Here is a 19,053-nt window from a genome sequence, read left to right as displayed (position 1 = left end):
TAGCAGGCTGTGGCAAAGGCTACCAGTTTCCCACCTAACGTCCATGCTCCCTTTCTTCCTTAGTAATGGAGTCCCTATATTGTCAGGTTCAGCAGTTGTGCCCAGCTATACAATTATATCTACAGCCTCTCTTGTCAACAGAAGTGGTCAAAACAGAAGACGTGGAGTGGAGCTTCTTGGAAAACACATTGAAGGAGGCTTACTCTTTAAAGAAAGTATACCCTTTTCCCCTTGCTCCTTTCTCCTTCCTACTGCCTAAAACATGAATGTAATGGCTGGAGCTGCAGCAGCCACAGTTGTAACCACGAGGTAAGCTCACTTAACGGGAATGATTCTAAGAGGGGTACCAGTCTTCGATGACCATACCAGGCCTAGGCTGCATACTTCTTGACTTCTTTCCCATGGTAAAATAAACTTCTACCTGTTTAAATCACATGATTAGTGTTGTTATATGTAGCCAAACCTAATTCTGATGTAAGAATGCTTAGTAAATATTTGTAGGATAAATGAATGTGTTTTTTTTCTTTTTTTTTTTTCGATGGAGTTTTGTTCTTGTCACTCAGGCTAGAATGCAGTGGTGAAATCTCAGCCTACTGCAACCTCCACCTCCCGGGTTCAAGCAATTCTCAGCCTCTGGAGTAGCTGGGATTATAGGTGCCTGCCACCATGCCCAGTTAATTTTTTGTATTTTTTGTAGAGACAGGGTTTCACCATGTTGGCCAGTCTGGTCTCAAACTCCTGACCTCAGGTGATCCACCTGCCTCAGCCTCCCAAAATGTTGGGATTACAGGCATGAGCCACAGCACCTGGCAGTGTTTTTTCTTTTAAACTCTTAAAAACTTTATTTAAAAATATACATTGCTACATTCCCCACTCCAGATCTCTGATTAAGCAGTTCTGGAAGTAGGAACTGGGTGATTGTGGTTACGAAATTAGTTTGCAAACCACTAGCTGGATGACTCTTCCATTAGGCTAGATCTACACAGAGGAGAATCAGAAAGAGTTCTGGGATCCTGGTGCAGTCACTTACCTGCTAGCTGTGTGACCTGAGGCCATCGCCTCTCACTAAACCTGTCTTACCATCAGTAAATCAGGTCAATGTTGTAAGTAGATGCTTCATAAATATTTATTGTTGTTGTTATACGAGCTCTAAGGCAAATGAGGATGTTATAAGAAAATGCCATGGCTTTCCCCAGATGGCTGTCTTTGAGACAATGCTGGGAAAACCACATGGGGAATCTAATCTATCATGACAATTCCCCTGCTCTAATGCTTGAAGGAAAAGAAGGTGAGTCATATATACAGAACTGTTTTACATGCAAGCTACAGAGACCCATTGGGACTAGCTAAGTTAAGTTGGGAAATTTTGCTGAGCCTTAGGAGCAAATGAACTAGGGATTGAACATCCTCAGTCTCTCTCCATCTCTGTTTCATATCCATAGGTCCTCTCTTTGTTTCTGCTTCATTCTTCTCTTCCTCTCTGTAAGCTTTCATCCTCTGCTTTCCTGGTAATTACTGGGGGTAATTGAGAGATTGACCTGAATTAAGGCATCCTGGATACTGCACAGACAATTGAAGGAGAGGTGACTGGTGAATAGAGGGCTTGCAGTGCTCAAATGTTTGGTTTGATAAATATTCAACCATAGTTTCCCTCAAACACCAAAGGCCTGTAATGGACTGAACATAAGAAAAAAAGGATGTTTCAGATCAGCCAATTTTAGCCTATCTTATCTTTGGAAATAAAAAGACTATTTATAGATCGTTCATCCTCTTCTGCAAGGGCTGCTTTGAAGATGATGTGCAGGCAGTCTCTGCGCCCCTCCTCTAATGCAGCTCCCACTGGGCAGGTGTCCTTCCCCACTGAGCTCCAGAACCCCGGCCCCTCCCCCGGCCCCATCAGGTCCAGGATTAGTAAGAGCACACCTGTCACTAGTCTCTGAGTCCTCAGTGTTTTTTGCTGGTTCCTCTAACTCTGCCCACACCTCCATAAGTCTCTTCCTTTGAGAACGAAAAAGATGATGTGTGTATTGTCCCTAGGCTATCAATGGACAAATGGCTTTCTTGCTTTCCATTTCACTGATGGTTTACTTTATGTATCCATCAGTGATATCTGGCTTGCATCACAATTCTGCCTCTCAAGGAAGGTTCCTTGGCAACAGTGCTCTGATGCCTGTACCAGGGTCTGGAGCTTCTTCAGTGGCCAGGAGCATCATCACCCATGAGTTCTCTGGGCCACATGGAAATAGCTGTTCCAGAAAAGACATTCTGTAAAGGTGGCTTAATCTCTTTCTAGATAGACCCCTCCAGGACTTTTTATTTTAACATTGATAGAAGCTTATAAGATCTAAATAGCCTAATTAAAATCAGGAGTAAGTCTCCCTGTGACATCCGCTTCCGAGGGAGTAGAATAGGAAACACTTTTGAAGTTAATGCCATCGACTCTGAGAGATGTTGGAGGCCTGAAATGCAGGTAAAAGGAAGAGGAAGTCCTATCTGGCCTTGCTTTTGTTGAAACATCTATTGATTCTCTTGCAGCTCATGAATATGCTTGGTTTTGAGGTTGCAGGCACCGGGACTTGCACTCTGACTCTAACTCTCAGCACTTGCAAGTCCTGAGGGAAATTTCATAATTTCTCTGGGTTTCTGCTTCCTCTTCTGTGAAATAGGATTAGTGTGAGGATTAAATGAGATATCACGTGAAGACTTGATACTGGGCCCAGCACAAAGTAGCATATCAAGTAAATCACATCTATAGTTGAGAATACAGTTGAAATAGCAAAAATACATCAGACTTTCAGAAGATCTTAAAGATCTTCTGCATCTCTGCGTTTCTTAAAATTTTCTCTTGCATATTAATAATGCCATGAGTCCTTGTCTCAGAGGGATGTTGCACTCACATCTACAGCTGAGTTTGTCTGATCATGGTGCTCACAGCTCTGACATCTGTTAGGCTTGTAAGACTGTAGAATCTGGGGTCCCACCCCAGGTCTCGAGAATGTGGGGTCCAAGACTCTGCAATTTAACAAACACTGTAGGTGAGTATAACATATGAAAGCTTGGGGACTTCTGTGCTATATGCAATGGATTTTTTAATTAGTGATTTTTTTTCTAAAGGCAGAATCAAAGAAGTGGCGGGCGGGGGCATGATGCTTTTAGCTGGTGAGGATTATCTTATGATGGCTGGGGGAGGTTCCCCAGGCCCTAGTCCCTGGCTGCTGGTTGGAGTGATAACCATACTCACATTCCCAAGAAAAGATGCTCTCCTCCCTAGAAAATGTGTCCAAACAGCCAGGAGCCCACCCCAGATCGGACTGTACTGTCAAAATTTCATAACATTTTGGAATTTCTTTTAATTCAAAACTACTTTCTCCTTAGCAAATTTCAAGGTTTATACTACACCAGCAAATTCTTATCAATAAGAGAAACAAGCCTGAGGACTCAGTAAAAGTGAATCCCCCTCCAAATGATCAGTCTAAAACTTTTAGATGCATAATAGGTAAAAAAGTACCCCTGACTGTTCCTTATCGAAAGGCAAATTGCCAGGAGACCTCCTGACTTACATTTGGGTACCAGTCAGGAAGCACAATAGTTTTGGTATTTTGTGGAGTTCCTTTTCCTTCTTTCCTTCCTTATTTTTTTCTTTATTTCCATTCATCAAAAAATGCTGTGCACCGTGGTCTAAATATTAGGAAGCAAATGCTGTCTGAGGCCATTTCAAACTAGCACGCCCGTGCACCCCCAGCTTCTGTGCATCTCCTCAGCCTTGATACCTGTTTGCTGATCTCTTGCTTCTAACTAATGAGGAACAAGCAGTTTTCTCTTCCAGATCTCTGTTGAATTGTCCTTGTCAAACAGATTGGATCACACTCAATACAAGAGGGTCTTTGTGATCAGAGCCACCAGGAATTAAAGACCCTATTTTTTTTTTGAAAGGATCAAATCTACAGTTAACATAAATAAAAATAAAAATAAAAATACTTTTTTTTACTGATAGTCCTGCTGCTATTTGCCAAAGTAGATCTGTAAATAATTAACTTCTATGTTATTTCCTAATGGCTGTCTAGGAATAACATTGTGAGGGAAGATGAGGATTATCTTGGGGCTTCTAAGATGCAGAACAGCATGAAGAGTACCCCAAGTTGGTGCTTGAGCAATATTACTCTACTGGTTCATAAAGTCTTCTTTTTGGGTGACTCCAGAACAATTGCTCCTTAATCAGCCCTCTTTTGTTGCCTCTAAAAAAGAAAAACTGAATGTGGTTAGGTCATAGGGGAGCCATGCCTACATCTAGTGATGAGCTTTGTAACACAGCTGATTATGCCAAAGTTTTCCATCTCACAATAGCTTGTGAGAAGGAGGCAGAGCCATTTATCTCAGGGATTTGTTCTCACCACGTGTATTTATCTGATGACAAAAGTGACCAGGAGAGAAGGATGGATAACTTATTCAATATTCAATAACTCATTCAACAAATATTCACTCTATTCTAAGACAGGCTCTGCACAAGGCACAGGGGTTAGAGTGATGGACAAGGTATATTTCTGCCCTCAAGAAGCTCACAGGCTAAGGGGGAGATGGACCAAGTATTACAGTGAAGTATGAGTACAGAGTGATCAAGATGCGATAGGAGTGAAGGAAGGGAACACCCAGCCCTGCCTGAGGCAGCTCAGACGATCAGCCAACTACCGAACGCAGAGCTCCAGACTCAGATCCATGGCAGTAGGGTTACTTTGTAGTCAAAGAAGGGCATCCTTAGCATAGTCATTTGAGTGGCAGGGGAAGAAAGAGTTGCCTGTTGCTCCTGTAAGCCCTGACTCTTTGCTCAACATTATGGAAAATTACAGCCTACTTGGTGGAGATCATTTCTCCCTGATATGGGAAATCATGTTCCTGTGAATCACTCCACACCCCACAGCCACTATTTTTCATCACATATGAGCTATTATTTCCAGCTGGGTGTTGACAAGACAAAACTGTTCCCTAATGCTTAAGTAATAGAGTGGAAAATAGTTGACAAAATATGAAAATGTTGATTTTGATTATACATAAAATCTCTTCTTTTAAGAACAAAATGTACTTGAGCAAGCATGAATCATTCCTTACAGGGCTATGAAGTGATTTATATATATTTAGATAGTTATTTAATTGGTTAGTTTTAAAATAACAACTTTATTGGTTTTTTGCATACCTATTATAAAAACTCAAGATATATACAAAAAATCAATGCATTACTCAAATCCCACTACCAACAATTCTGGTGTTAATATATGATGAGCACATATAGACATAATTCTATCTATAATTGGGTGAAGGAATGGATGAATGGATAAAAATAATTTTATAAGAATGTCATCATGTTATGTTTCTCTTCAAAATAAAAATACTAAATTTAGATTTGCATGAACTTATTAGGAGACAAAAGAAACTAAAATGAAAATAAAGGAAATACTAAAATTCATAGAATTAATTCATATTAATTCATTGAATCCACAAAAAAAAATGAAATATTGACTATTATTATCCCCATTTTACAGATGAGAAGACTGAGGCACAAAAAATGTTACTTAAGTAACTCGCCTAAATTACAGAGCTAGTAAGTGGCAAAGCCAGGATTCAAATTCAGGCAGTCTGACTTTAGAGTCTGTGGCCTTGAAAGCTTTCTTCAAGAAGGTTCTGGGTGCTATATTTCCTGAGCACTATTACATTTGCAAATGCTCTCCTTGTTGCCTTCACACATGGATAAAAATTTGACCAAATAAAAATATTCCAGGTCACAGTTCTTTTCCTGTGTTAGCTATTTTCCTAGTGTTCTCTGGTGCTAGGAGGTGATGGGGAGGAATCTGCAGCCCCCTTAATATTTTTCCCCTTTTACTTTTCCTGTTGGATGGCCAAAGAATTCTTTATCTTAGAGGCTGATTATCTTAATCATTGTGTGACTCAATGTTGTTCATTCTGCATCAATTATGCCTAGGATACAGTTTCATCTTTCAAGTGTGTATTAGTCTGTTCTTGCACTGCTGTAAAGAACAATCTGAGACTAGGTAATTTATAATTTGTAAAGAAAAGAGGTTTAATTGGCTCACAGTTCTGCAGGCTGTACAGGAAGCATGGCTGGGGCAGCCTCAGGAAACTTACAATCGTGGCAGAAGGCAAAGGGGAAGCAGGCTCATCTTTCAAGGCCAGAGCAGGAGAAAGAGGGAATGTGCTACACACCTTTAAACAACCATATCTCCTGAGAACTCTATCACTTCTCATGAAAACAGCACTAGGGGGATGGTGCTAAACCATTAGAAACCTCCTCTGTAATCCAATCACCTCCCACCAGGCCCCACCTCCTTGTAGTGGAGATTACATTTCAATATGAGGTTTGGGCAGGGACACAGATTCAAACCATATCAAAGTGCTGATTCAGTCCTGCCATCACTTCAGGAAAAGTTTCCTGTATTATGTTTTTCAATATTTTTCCTGTTTTATTTGTTGGGTTCTTATCATGAATATCAAATATCCTTATATTGAATTATCTTTGAGCTTCTTAATTAGTAGCTAATTCTTTTTCCTCTGTATTTGCTGTGATCCCAAGTGCTATAATTAATATGATTTTTAGTTATATCTACTATCTCTTTCTATTTTTAAGTTACTCAATTTTATTTTGTTCCTTTAGTTCTTTGGTATCCTGTTCCATCTCATTTTGTTGTTTTATCATCTTTATTTTGATATTTTGTTTTATTTAACTTGTGTTCTTATTAAGTTCTTATATAGCCCAATGCACTTACAAGGAATCTTCTTGCTGTTTTGGTTTTGGGTTCCTCCCAGACAGGATTTTTCATATGTTTTTAACAAATATTATTTTCTTAAAATATTTTATTGAGATTGTGTGATTTATTTTCATCTTACTTATGCCTAATATGGACAATTCTGAGTGATTATATATCGCTTCAGTGGAATACAGTGTGGGAGAATTTCCCTTGTCATCCCCCTGCCTTATATAGACTCTTTATCTTCCCCACCCTGACCCCATTTTCAAGTGTCCATCTGGCGGCATTTAGTACATTCACATTATTGTGTGACCATCACCTCTATTTAGTTCCAAAGTGTTTTCATCAACCGAGAGAAAGCCCTGTACCCACTGAGTAGTCACTCCCCATTCCCTGCCTCCCCACCAATCTGCTTTCCATTTCTATTGGGTCTTATTTCCAATCCCCTTCTCTGTAGCCTGAAAAGGTGGGGATAAGCAAGAATAGTTTAGCCAGGCCTGAGCACAGTCCTCGCTTAGAGCCCAGTTCCACTCCTTTTTGAGATGAAGCTAACTTTTTACTGGTACCCAATTGATCTAGCCGAGAGTACAGTCCACTCCTCTGGATCTCAGCTTGTTCCTGCAGCTCAACATATTGACCTGATAGCCCTTTCTGCCTCTAACAAAGCCCCCAGGGTCAATCACGGAGAGTTCTTTTCTCAAGGACTTTTCCCGGAATTTTCCCAGAATTGTTTACTCACTCCTTCAATCTGTTTCTCTTGAAGCTGGAGAGCATTGGTGAGAGTCATCCGGTTTCCATTAATTGGCCATCCTTCCTGTAAAGGGCTTGGCTTTGGGGAAAGGGAAGGAAAGGGGCTGTGAGGTCAGGAGCCCTGTTCAGCTCCAACAGCATCTTCTGTTTCTTTTTGTGGCTGCTTCTTCTTGACACTTATGGCATAAAGTTGCTCCTCCCTCCTTGTTTATTTGGTGCTGGGAAATCAATCAATTAATCTCTCACTCACTCATGCTACTTTCTGAGCATTTTATTAGATGGTAGGGAAAAGAGATTCTATGATTACTACTACATTTTGTCATCCTTGTTCGGATTTTTGAAACAGAGAAATTTTCTGCCCAGCTTACTTTATTTCTTAAAAGTAAGGTAAAATTCACATAGTAGTCATCATTTTAACCATTTTCAAGTGTCCATCTGGCGGAATTTAGTACATTCACATTGTTGTGTGACCATCACCTCTATCTAGTTCCAAACTGTTTCCATCAACTGAGAGAAAGCCCTGTACCCCACTGAGCAGTCACTCCCCATTCCCCGCCTCCCCACCAATCTGCTTCCCATTTCTATTGATTTGACTATTCTGGGTATTTCATACAAATGGAACCATGCAGTATGTGATTTTTTTTTTTTTTTGATCTGGCTTCTTCTGTTTAGCATAATATTTTCAAGGTCATCAATATTGTAGCATGTCTCAAAACTTCATTCCTTCTGTGGCCCAATAATAAAAACTAATTATAAGAATATAACACATTTTGTTTATTTAGATATCCATTGATGGACATGTGTATTGTTTTCATCTTTTGGTTTTTTTGAACAGTGCTGCTATAAACATGTGTGTACAACTTTTTGTTTGAATACTTGTTTTCAGTTGTTTTGGGTATATACCCAGGAGTGGAATTACTGGGTATACAAAATTGCACGTGGTAATTCTCTGTTTAACTTTTTGAGAAACTATCAAGTATTTTTCCATGGCATTGGCACCATTTTACATTTCTACCAGTAATGTACAAGGGTTCCAATTTCTCTACATCTTTGTCAGCATTTGTTATTTTCCTTTATTATTATTATATTATCCAGTTTGCTTTTTAATAATTTTGTTTTTAATATTATTAGACGAACATCCTGGTAAGGATTTATCAAACCTTGGTCCCCTATTTACCTCAGTATTTCCCATATTGGTCCCTCGGTTAGCCTGAGCAAAGCCATTTGTCATGCCTTACACAGACATTTGTTGACTAAGTCACTAAATATTTATTGAGTACCTACTGCATGCCAGATTCTGACTAGACACTGGGGATAAAGGAGTGAGGGATGCAGGGTCACCTTCAAGTTGCTCATTAGAGAACAGAAGAGACAGACATTTATTAGTTTCCTGTCACTGCCATAACAAATTACCACAAACCTAGTGACTTAAAACAACACAAATGTATTATCTTGAAGTCCTCTAGATTAGAAGTCCAACATAGGTCTCAAGGGGCTAAAAATCAACATGTCAGCAGGGCTGTTTTCCTTTCCAGACACCTTGGGAAAGAATCTCTTTCCTTGGCTTTTCCAGCTTCCAGAGGTTGCCTACTTCCCTCGACTCATGGGCTGTTTCTTCACCTGCAAAGTCAGCACTGAAGCTCCTTTCCATTGTCACATCTCTTTCCCTTACCACAGCTAAGGCAAATTCTCCCCTTTCAAGGATTCATGTGATTAGGTTAAGACTATTTGGAAAATCTGGGATAATCTCCCCTTCTAAAGGCCTTTAAAAATCCCTTTTGTTGGATTCCCTATTTAATAAATAGTGTTGGGAAAACTGGCTAGCCATATGCAGAAAACTGAAACTGGACTCCTTCCTTACACCTTATACAAAAATTAACTCAAAATGGATTAAAGACTTAAACATAAGACCTAAAACCATTAAAACCCTAGAAGAAAACGTAGGCAATACCATTCAGAACATAGGCATGGGCAAAGACTTCATGACTAAAACACCAAAAGCAATGGCAACAAAAGCCAAAATTGACAAATGGGTTCTAATTAAACTAACAAGCTTCTGCACAGTAAAAGAAACTATCGTCAGAGTGAACAGACAACCTACAGAATGGGAGAAAATTTTTCCAATCTATCCATCTGACAAACGACTAATATCCAGAATCTACAAAGAACTTAAACAAATTTACAAGAAAAAACAACCTCATCAAAAAGTGGGCAAAGGATATGAACAGACACTTCTCAAAATAAGACATTTATGCAGCCAACAAACATATGAAAAAAAAAAAGCTCATCATCACTGGTCATTAGAGAAATGCAAATCAAAACCACAATGAGATACCATCTCACGCCAGTTAGAATGGTGATCATTAAAAAGTCAGGAAACAACAGGTGCTGGAGAGGATGTGGAGAAATAGGAATGCTTTTACACTGTTGGTGGGAGTGTAAATTAGCTCAACCATTGTGGAAAACAGTGTGGCAATTCCTTAAGGATCTAGAACCAGAAATGCCATTTGACCCAGCAATCCCATTACTGGGTATATGCCCAAAGGATTATAAATCATTCTACTATAAAGATTTTTATAGTAGTTTATTGCATTCTGTTCACTAGTATGTTTATTGCACTCTGTTTGCAATAGCAAAGACTTGGAACCAACCCAAATGCCCATCAATGGTAGACTGGGTAAAGAAAATGTGGCACATATACACCATGGAATACTATGCAGCCATAAAAAAGGTTGAGTTCATGTCCTTTGCAGGGATATGGATGAAGCTGGAAATCATCATTCTCAGCAAACTAACACAGAAACAGAAAACCAAACACCGCATGTTCTTAACTCATAAGTGGGAGTTGAACAATGAGAACACATGGACACAGGGACGGGAACATCCCACACTGGTGCCTGTTATGGGGTGGGAAGATAGGGAAGGGATAGCATTAGGAGAAATATCTAATGCAGATGATGGGTTGATGGGTGCAGCAAACCACCATGACACGTGTATACCCATGTAACAAACCTGCATGTTCTGCACATGTATCCCAGATCTTAAAGTATAATTTTTTTTAAAAAAGTCCCTTTTGCCATGTATGCTAACATATTCTGGGGTTTGTTTCAGAATATTCTATTACAGGTTCCAGCGATTAGAGACTAGGGTGTGTACATCTTTGTGGGGCATTATTCTGCCTACCATAGACATGTAAACAAATAATGACAATAAAAACAGCTGACATTTATTAAGAGATTACTGTATGCCTGATACCCCTCTAAGGATTTTACCTGGATTAACTCATTTAGTCCCTACAATATTTCTATGAAATAGAAATTATTACTACTTGGATTCATAACTGAGGAGGACGCTGAAGTACAAAGAGGTAAAATGACTTGTCTGAGGCCCCACAACTGGTCAATAGCAGAGCAAGAATTTTAACCCAGCAATCTAGCTCCAGAGCCTGTGCAACTGAAAGGAGGTCCTCTACCTAATAACATTGGGAACGCTTGTCCTACAGTGTGGAGTCTTTCCTAATCAGGCTCCCGTCTTAGGTCCTGTCTGGCCCTCCCACTCCCTCAGGTGTGGCTGTGCACCAGTCAGGGAGGTGGTCCCATGAGCCAGGCTCCAGAGCCGAGCCAGGCTCCAGAGCCAAGCTAGGTTTGGGGCTCCCACCAAGGATAGCCAGGAGCCCTTAAAATGTTGTGAATTCTGACATATTTATTGTCTTTATGTCTAGCCATTGATTGAGAAAATATATAATGACAAAAAGACACATTAAATATTGACACTCATTTATTAATGTATCTCTTATTGATCAGTATAACCATACTTTTAAAATAAGACAAGATAGGTCTACCATCTCTTATCCACTATCTTGAACTTCACAAAGCACTGAAAACAGGATTTTCTTTTGGTAACTTTGTCACAAACTAGTTTTTTGGGACAAAAGCTGACCTGAACTAACATGAAGCTATTTATAGTCTTTCTTTATCCCATTAGTAGTGAACATTCCCATATTTAACTGCAGAACTATTCGTGTGTTGGATTATAGGGTACTGCTCAGACTCTGCTGGGAATATTATTAATATATGGTGTATGTATATTTATATATCCTATTACCTTTCTACAACTTGAACTGACTTCCAAAACACATTTGGTCCCCAAGGTTTGAAATAAATACTTGTGGACCTGTAGGAGGTATATGTGTAAGATATGTTATTTGTTTAGTCTATAATCAGTGCATAGTGCACACACGAATCCATTGACACCTTGCAATAAGTTCCCTCATGGGCACAACAAGCTTCCTGGCCTACTTTGCAGTTTTACCTAGGGTCTTTTGTCCTAATTTAAAATGCCTGACTACCTAATCCAGGAACTACCTCATCTCCTAAAGACTAGTACCCCTCCATTTAAAATAAATACTATATGACTCCAATGCATTTAAAGGAAACATTTCAATATAAGAAGAAGCTACCATGCTGCAACTACAGAATAACATAGAATGGCTTATAATCACCATGTGGAATTACAGAGAAGAGTAGGTCACTGCAGATTATTTATTATAGCATGACTTAAACAGCGACAAAGAGTCGAACTCCCTGGCGTAGAAGGCTCTGATCCTCTGATCCTATGGAGCACGGCAGAGAGAAGGAGCACTGGCTTGAGGAACACAGATCCCGGATTCTAATTCTGCCTCTGTCATCTCATGCTGAGTAATTGGTTCAGGGGTTGCTTTTCCATTCTGGGCCTCTATTTCCTCGCTTATGAAAGGAAAAGAAATGGGTTCGATTAACGCTGCAATGCTAGATCCTGTGATTCTAAGAAGCACCCTTCGGAGGGCATATATGCATTCAGGACCACAAATTCTAATAGCATTCCAGACCCTCATTTTTAACCCAAGTCAGCTGCCTGTAGAATGAAATGTATGTTTTACATAGATAAAGTTTTAAATTTCTACCAACTAATACAACATGTTCATTTATATGCATGTTATAACTCATAAATAACCAAAGGAATCAACAGTTTATCAAATGTTTATCTGAGGTCAGTGAGTGGACAACTCCTTCTTACTTTTTCTGGGACTGTTGTTGAGAAGTCATCCCAGCTCAGAGTTGCCCCCCAGTGATGAGCTCATTAATTCAGTACTTGCTGTGCATTGAACACTGTGCTTGGGGGAGGAGAAGGAACGGATGTTTTGCATTTATTGGCTTGGGGGACTGAGTAGCTATGTAGATATTACAGAATAATAGTAGCTGCTGTCCCCCTAGGTCTGATAATGATGGAAGGAGTTGTTGATTGGCATGTCAGTTGATTCCCACCCCTTTTTGATGTACCACAAATAATTATGGTATAATATTGATGGTAAGGGGATTATTCTGGAATCGGGTTTTGTTTGTTTGTTTTTAAATCAGAATACTGATTTTAAACTGACCCTCTGAATGTAGAAAAGCATCTCATTATAATTGCCTCTACCTAAAGCAGTGGGCTTCACTCAGGGGTGGCAGCGCTAACCATCAGACCCAATTGGTCATGCACCTGGCAGCAAGCTCAGGGCCTCTCAGCAAGCTGGGGGTGGCTGGGTTGTGGCCTCCTTGGCACTGTCTGTGCCCTGCCTAGAACAAGCAGAGGACATCAGCTGCCCCAGAACATGATTCATGGCCAACTCCAGCGCCCTCTTCACCCACTCCACAGCTGCAGAGGGACAATCGGGCACTAGTTTCAGCCACATCTGGCCAACAGACCTCCCTATGAGATTTGCCCACTCAGAGAAGCAGACGGCAGGTGAGACGGGCTGAGTTTTTGAGGCATATGGCACTCTTGGCTCTCTGAACCTTATGATGGCTGGCAAATGGGGACCTGGGCGTGCTTTGGGGAGTGAGAACCTACTGAGCAGAAGAGCTGCCTGCCATGGCCCTCGCTGAGAGTCCTGGCTGCTGCCTTACCTACTCTCATCTTTCCCATGTTCTGATTTCCCAGGTAGATGGACAGCACCGCTGGCTCCTGGTACCAGCCTTTTCTTGCTAAGAATCCATTCCTGGGATCTGTGCTAGAATTACCCATGAAGGTCAGGGATTGAGTGGATTTGAGAAGCTGGCACAGGGTACATCCGAAGCTTGCTGGTATGTTTGTTGAGAAACACTTTCAGTCCTCAATCCTAGGGCCTGATTCCTTTCTGCTCCTTGGGGACCAGGTAGAGGCAGTTCTCAAGTCTACGCTGTAAAGCTCCACTGTAGGCCTGGTTAATCCTCTACCTGTTACTATCACCCAAGACTGTTAACTTCCCTCTCTCTTCTTTTTTTTTTTCCTTGTTTCAGGCTCCCTCCTCCCTCAGATACCCAAGATTCTCTTTCCATTCTCTTCTTTTTCTGCCCCATGGGTGAGGCATTTGCTGGAGGACTCAGTCATTTCCTGGGAGGTTTAGGTGATTTGAGATGTTCTTCATCTGAGGAAGATTTACATTTGAAAAGAGACCCAGGAAGAAGGGCACCACTTACCTCTGAGGAATAAACCAAAACCAGTGACATTTCAGCCTCCAGAGATGGGCCAAAGAGAAATTACTTTCAGATTGGAGCTGCCATATCCTAAATCAAATCACAGAGACAGATCCTTCTTCTCTACACATAAGCCTGTACTGGTTCATCTGCAAAGTGGACTTGAAAAACTGGGAATGAAGCCCAGGCTCTTTATGCTCTGAGGCTGAAGCTAGATTGCAGTGGCTGGTGGAAGGCTTGGAGGGCAGGTGTCCTTGTGAACCTTTACCCCCTCTTTTTTCCCAGACATTCTCCTCTACTGGTTCCCTCTAAGAGGAGCGTAGGAGTACGTTTGCCTTCTGCCATGGCCACTGCAAACCTGGCTTCTTGCTCATGCTGGGCTGCAGTCGGGAGAGGGAGTGACACAGGCTGCTGTGGGGATGCTGCACAGGAGGCTGTCGCAGGAGAAAGAAAGGCGATGGAAACAGTGATCAATAAATTCCATTCATCATCTACCCTTGCCCACTGGCCCAGATGTTGAACTAAGTGGATAATCAAAGATAAACCCAAAAGGGGGTGGGGGTCTCCTGAGCTGCTTTTAAAGCTGAATCTGCCCCCTCCCCTTCCTCCCATGTAACATAGACCCCTCTGGGTGATCTGCTTTGACTGGAGAGGGAGCCATGGGCAATCCGGGGAGGCAGTGCGGCCACGTGGAACTCTCTTAACATCGCCGCATGCAGAGCAAGGAGGAGGACCTGAGGCCATCTGCCTTATCCTCCAGAAGCCCACTTGCTGTGTCTGTACCCAGCTTGTTACAGAAACAGCAGGTCATTTTCCTCACCAGGCTGGAGCTGGAGAAGGAGCTCAGTGGAAGGGGCAGGCAGTGCCCTCCCATGTGCTGTCAGGAGTAGAGGGCAGACTTCCTCGGGGTGCTTTCGATGGTTTGTTTTCTACATGATTCCTCCCCCTCTATCAGCCATTCTCTTTGTTAAAGCGAGTTACTTTCTGGGCTGGATTTATTGGCTATATCTAGAATCTATTTTCTCCGAAGGTGTTGTGGCAGATTCCCACTCTTACATTCTATCCTGGGGTGTAAAGAGATCTGAAACAGACAAGGAACTGGAAGAAATGTAAAACCTAAGAGAAAACTAAGCAGAATGATACAGGACAGCCAGGTTCTGCCTGAGTCAGATCATTCCCACTACTGGTGCGGCTGTTTGGCAGAAAGAAGGATTTCTCAAATCCATTCCCCTCACAATCCTGCAGAAAACCTGATGAGCGAGGCTCTCTTATGGGTTAAAAAAGTTTGTTTTTTTTTTTAATCTTCTCCATTTCCTTAATGTAACAGATTCAGCGCATTTGTGGGAAATCCCAGCCATGTGTATATCCAAGAGGCAAAGTCTGGATTTGTGGGATCCCACTCATTTATGCAGTAAACACTTTTATGTTTGGCCGTGGAGATATGATGTGTTGATGGATTGGATATGAGGGATTTTTGTTCAGTCACCCCATCGAATTGTGAACATCCCAAAAGTAGCAAAAAAAAACCTTCAAAGCTGTCCATTTCTCTCCATCTTTACTGATATCATCTCCGTCAAAGCCACCATTATCTCTTATTTGAGTTACAATATGGCCTCCTGTTGTACATTAGTTAGTACATAGAAATCTTTCCATGGATTTCCATGGCATCTAAAATGAAATCTGAGCTCCCTGACATGACTCCTGTTTGGGCCCTTGTTTTTTTCCTACCCTCCTCTCATTTCACTAGTTGTGTTCCAGTTTCCTGAAAGACGATTTTTCCACAGACTGGGGGTGGGGAGGATGGTTTAGGGATGATTCAAGCACATTACATTTATTGTGCACCTTATTTCTATTATTATTACATGGTAATAGATATAATATTACATTGTAATAGAAATAATTTTACAATTCACCATAATGTAGACTCAATGGGAACCCTGAGCTTGTTTTCCTATAACTAGATGGTCCCATCTGGGGGTGATGGGAGACAGTGACAGATCATCAGGCATTAGATTCTCGTAAGGAGTGTGCAGCCTAGATCCCTTGCAAGCACAGTTCACAATAGCATTCATGCTCCTATGAAAATCTAATGCGGCCACTGATCTGACAGGAGGCAGAGCTCAGGCAGAAATACGAGCGATGGGGTGTGGCTATAAATACAGATAAAGCTTCGCTCATTTGCCCGCTGCTCACCTACTGCTGTGTAGCCTGGTTCCTAACAGGCCATGGACCAGTACTAGTCCATGGGGTTGGGTTCCCCTGCCCTACTGCAGTGGTTTTTTTTCTTCTTTCTTTCTCAAATATCCTCTAATAGAATTTTGAAAAACTAATATATCCCTTATCTTAGTTCACTTTGTGCTGCTGTAACAGAATACCCTGGACTGGGTAATTTATAAAGAATAGAAATGTATTCTCTCACAGCTCTGGAGGCTGGGAAGCCCAAGATCAAGGCACAAGCATCCAATGAATAGAAGGATGGATGTTGTGTCCTCACATGGCAGAAGAGTGAAAAAGAGCAACCCCCTCCCAAAAGCTCTTTTTATAGAAGCCATAATCTATCTATGAAGTCAGAGCCCTCAGGACCTAAACATCTCCCAAAAGGTGACACCTCCCAACACTGCTGCACTGAGGAGTAAGTTCCCAACACATGAATTGTGGGGGCACATTCAAACCATAACACCCTTCAACACATTTATAACTTAGTATTTAAATTCTTCATTTGTAAGTTTAAATATTTGCAAAGGATGTACTATTTTGCATTATTATTTTAAATGCAGGCTTAAAAAATCATATCACTCTTACATTTATCTAATTGAACTTAAATACTATTTTGGTGCCCATCATTTTTTAAAGTATGTAGATGTGATCTTCCCTTACAGTTCCAAGTTTTACATCATTCTTATTTCTCTTTGAACTCATATTTTTATTCTATTTTGCCCACAGAATTTTATACTAGTATGAACTTCTTGGTAATAAAATATCAATATATTATAAATCTTGGTAAGTAATTGTTAAGAGGCAAATTTTATCCAAAATGCAGCTTGCAATGAGATAAATGAGGCTTCTTTTTTCAATTATTGATGAATCTATGGATTCACATTACTTTTTGCTAGAATAAGACAGTTTCAGAAACAATTTTACTTCTACTTACTTTGTTTTAAAATATAATTGCTGAGATACTTTCCTCATATAAATACAGATATTTATGCATTCATGAAAGGTATGTATGGAAGGCAAATATGCATGTTTTAGAGATACTAGTCAATTCTTTAAACCCTTTCTGATTTTCATTCCATGAATAACAAAGTTATTCTTTCATCATAAATTATTTTAATGTCTGAGAGCTGACAACTCCATTAAGTCCTCCCTTAATGTTATTGAAAGCAAAGAGTTGAAACCCACCCAACTAACCAAAGAATTTGGTACCCACTTACTAGAATCATCTGCTTTCTTAAATGCTGAGACATATACTAAAAAGTTTCTACCAAAACTTATCAAATTACTATCTTTTTTTAACTGTACAATTCCATTTACATAAATAACAAAAAAGAAGGGAGAATTAATCTGTACTGGTACTGATGAGGATTGTGGTTCACCTTAGAGGGTGGGTAGTGATTGGAAAGGATCACAAGGAAGGCTTCTGAACTGCTGACTTTGTTCTGTTTTCTGACCTGGCTGTTGTTACACAGGGGTGTTCAGGTTGTGGGAATTCATTGTGCTGTATGCTTGCAATCTGTGCACTTTTTTAAGCTTTTATTTCAAGTTCAGAAGTACATGTGCAGGTTTGTTACATAGGTTAATGTGTGTCATGGGAGTTTGTTGTACAGATTATTTTGTCACCCAGATATCAAACCCAGTACCCACAAGTTATTTTTTCTGATCCTCTCCCTCCTCCCACCCTCTACTCTCTGATAAGCCCCAGTGTGTGTTGTTCTCTTCTTTGTGTCCATGTGTTCCCATCATTTAGCTTCCACTTATAAGTGAGAACATGCAGTATTTGGTTTTCTGTTCCTGCATTAGTTTGCTAAGGATAATGGCCTCCAGCTCATTCACGTCCCTGCAAAGGACATGATCTCGTTCTTTTTTATGGCTGCATAGTATTCTGTGGTGTATGTGTACCACAGTTTCTTTATCCAGTCTATCATTGATGGAATCTATCAGTAGGTTGATTCCATGTTTTTGCTGTTGTGAACAGTGCTGCAATGAACACATGTGTGCATGAGTCTTTATAATAGAACGATTTATATTCCTTTGGGTATATACCCAGTAATGGGATTGCTGGGTCAAATGGTATTTCTGTCTTTAGGTCTTTCAGGAATCTCCACACTGTCTTCTTCAATGGTTGAACTAATTTACACTCCCACCAATAGCGTATAAGCATTCCTTTTTCTCCACAACCTTGCCAGCATCTGTTATTTTTTGACTTTTTCATAATAGTCATTCTCACTGGTGTGAGATGGTATCTCATCGTGGTTTTGACTTCCATTTCTCTAATGATCAGTGACATTGAATTTTTTTTCATATGACCATTTGCCACATGTACGAAATGACTGTCATTTGTACAGTCTACTCACTCACTGAGGAGTACCTTGTTTAACCTGATACACACATAAAGGATTGGGAAAACCAAATTATTGCTTATTTCACTAGGCCTTTTCTAATATTTATATTTCTTATTAAATGCCTTAGTATTATCACGTTTTAAATATTTTTAATTCAACTTAAGAGATACACGTTTACCTCGCTGATTAATAGAAAATGTCTGCCATATAAAAGGTCCTCATTGCCAAAGCAGTCGGCCAAATCAGGCTTACTTTTTGTCACACATATCTGGCTTCATTTATTAATCCAAATAAATGTGTTGAGACATATCTCTGTAACAGCCGCCTCTACAGATAGACAGGTAACCCTCCCAGCCTTACCATTGAAAAACATCGTGCCCCTGTTATTCCTTTTCGGAGTCACAGGGATCTCCTTCAGCAGGAAATGTTTCTTCAGCAATATGTGGATTATGGAAAATTCAAGGTCCTTTAAAAAAAAAATAGTGTACTCTATGCAGCCATAAAAAAAGG

Source organism: Pongo abelii, chromosome 3 (genome assembly GCF_028885655.2).
Source record: "Pongo abelii isolate AG06213 chromosome 3, NHGRI_mPonAbe1-v2.0_pri, whole genome shotgun sequence".
NCBI classification, from domain to species: Eukaryota; Metazoa; Chordata; class Mammalia; order Primates; family Hominidae; genus Pongo; species Pongo abelii.
This window is presented reverse-complemented; position numbering follows the sequence as displayed.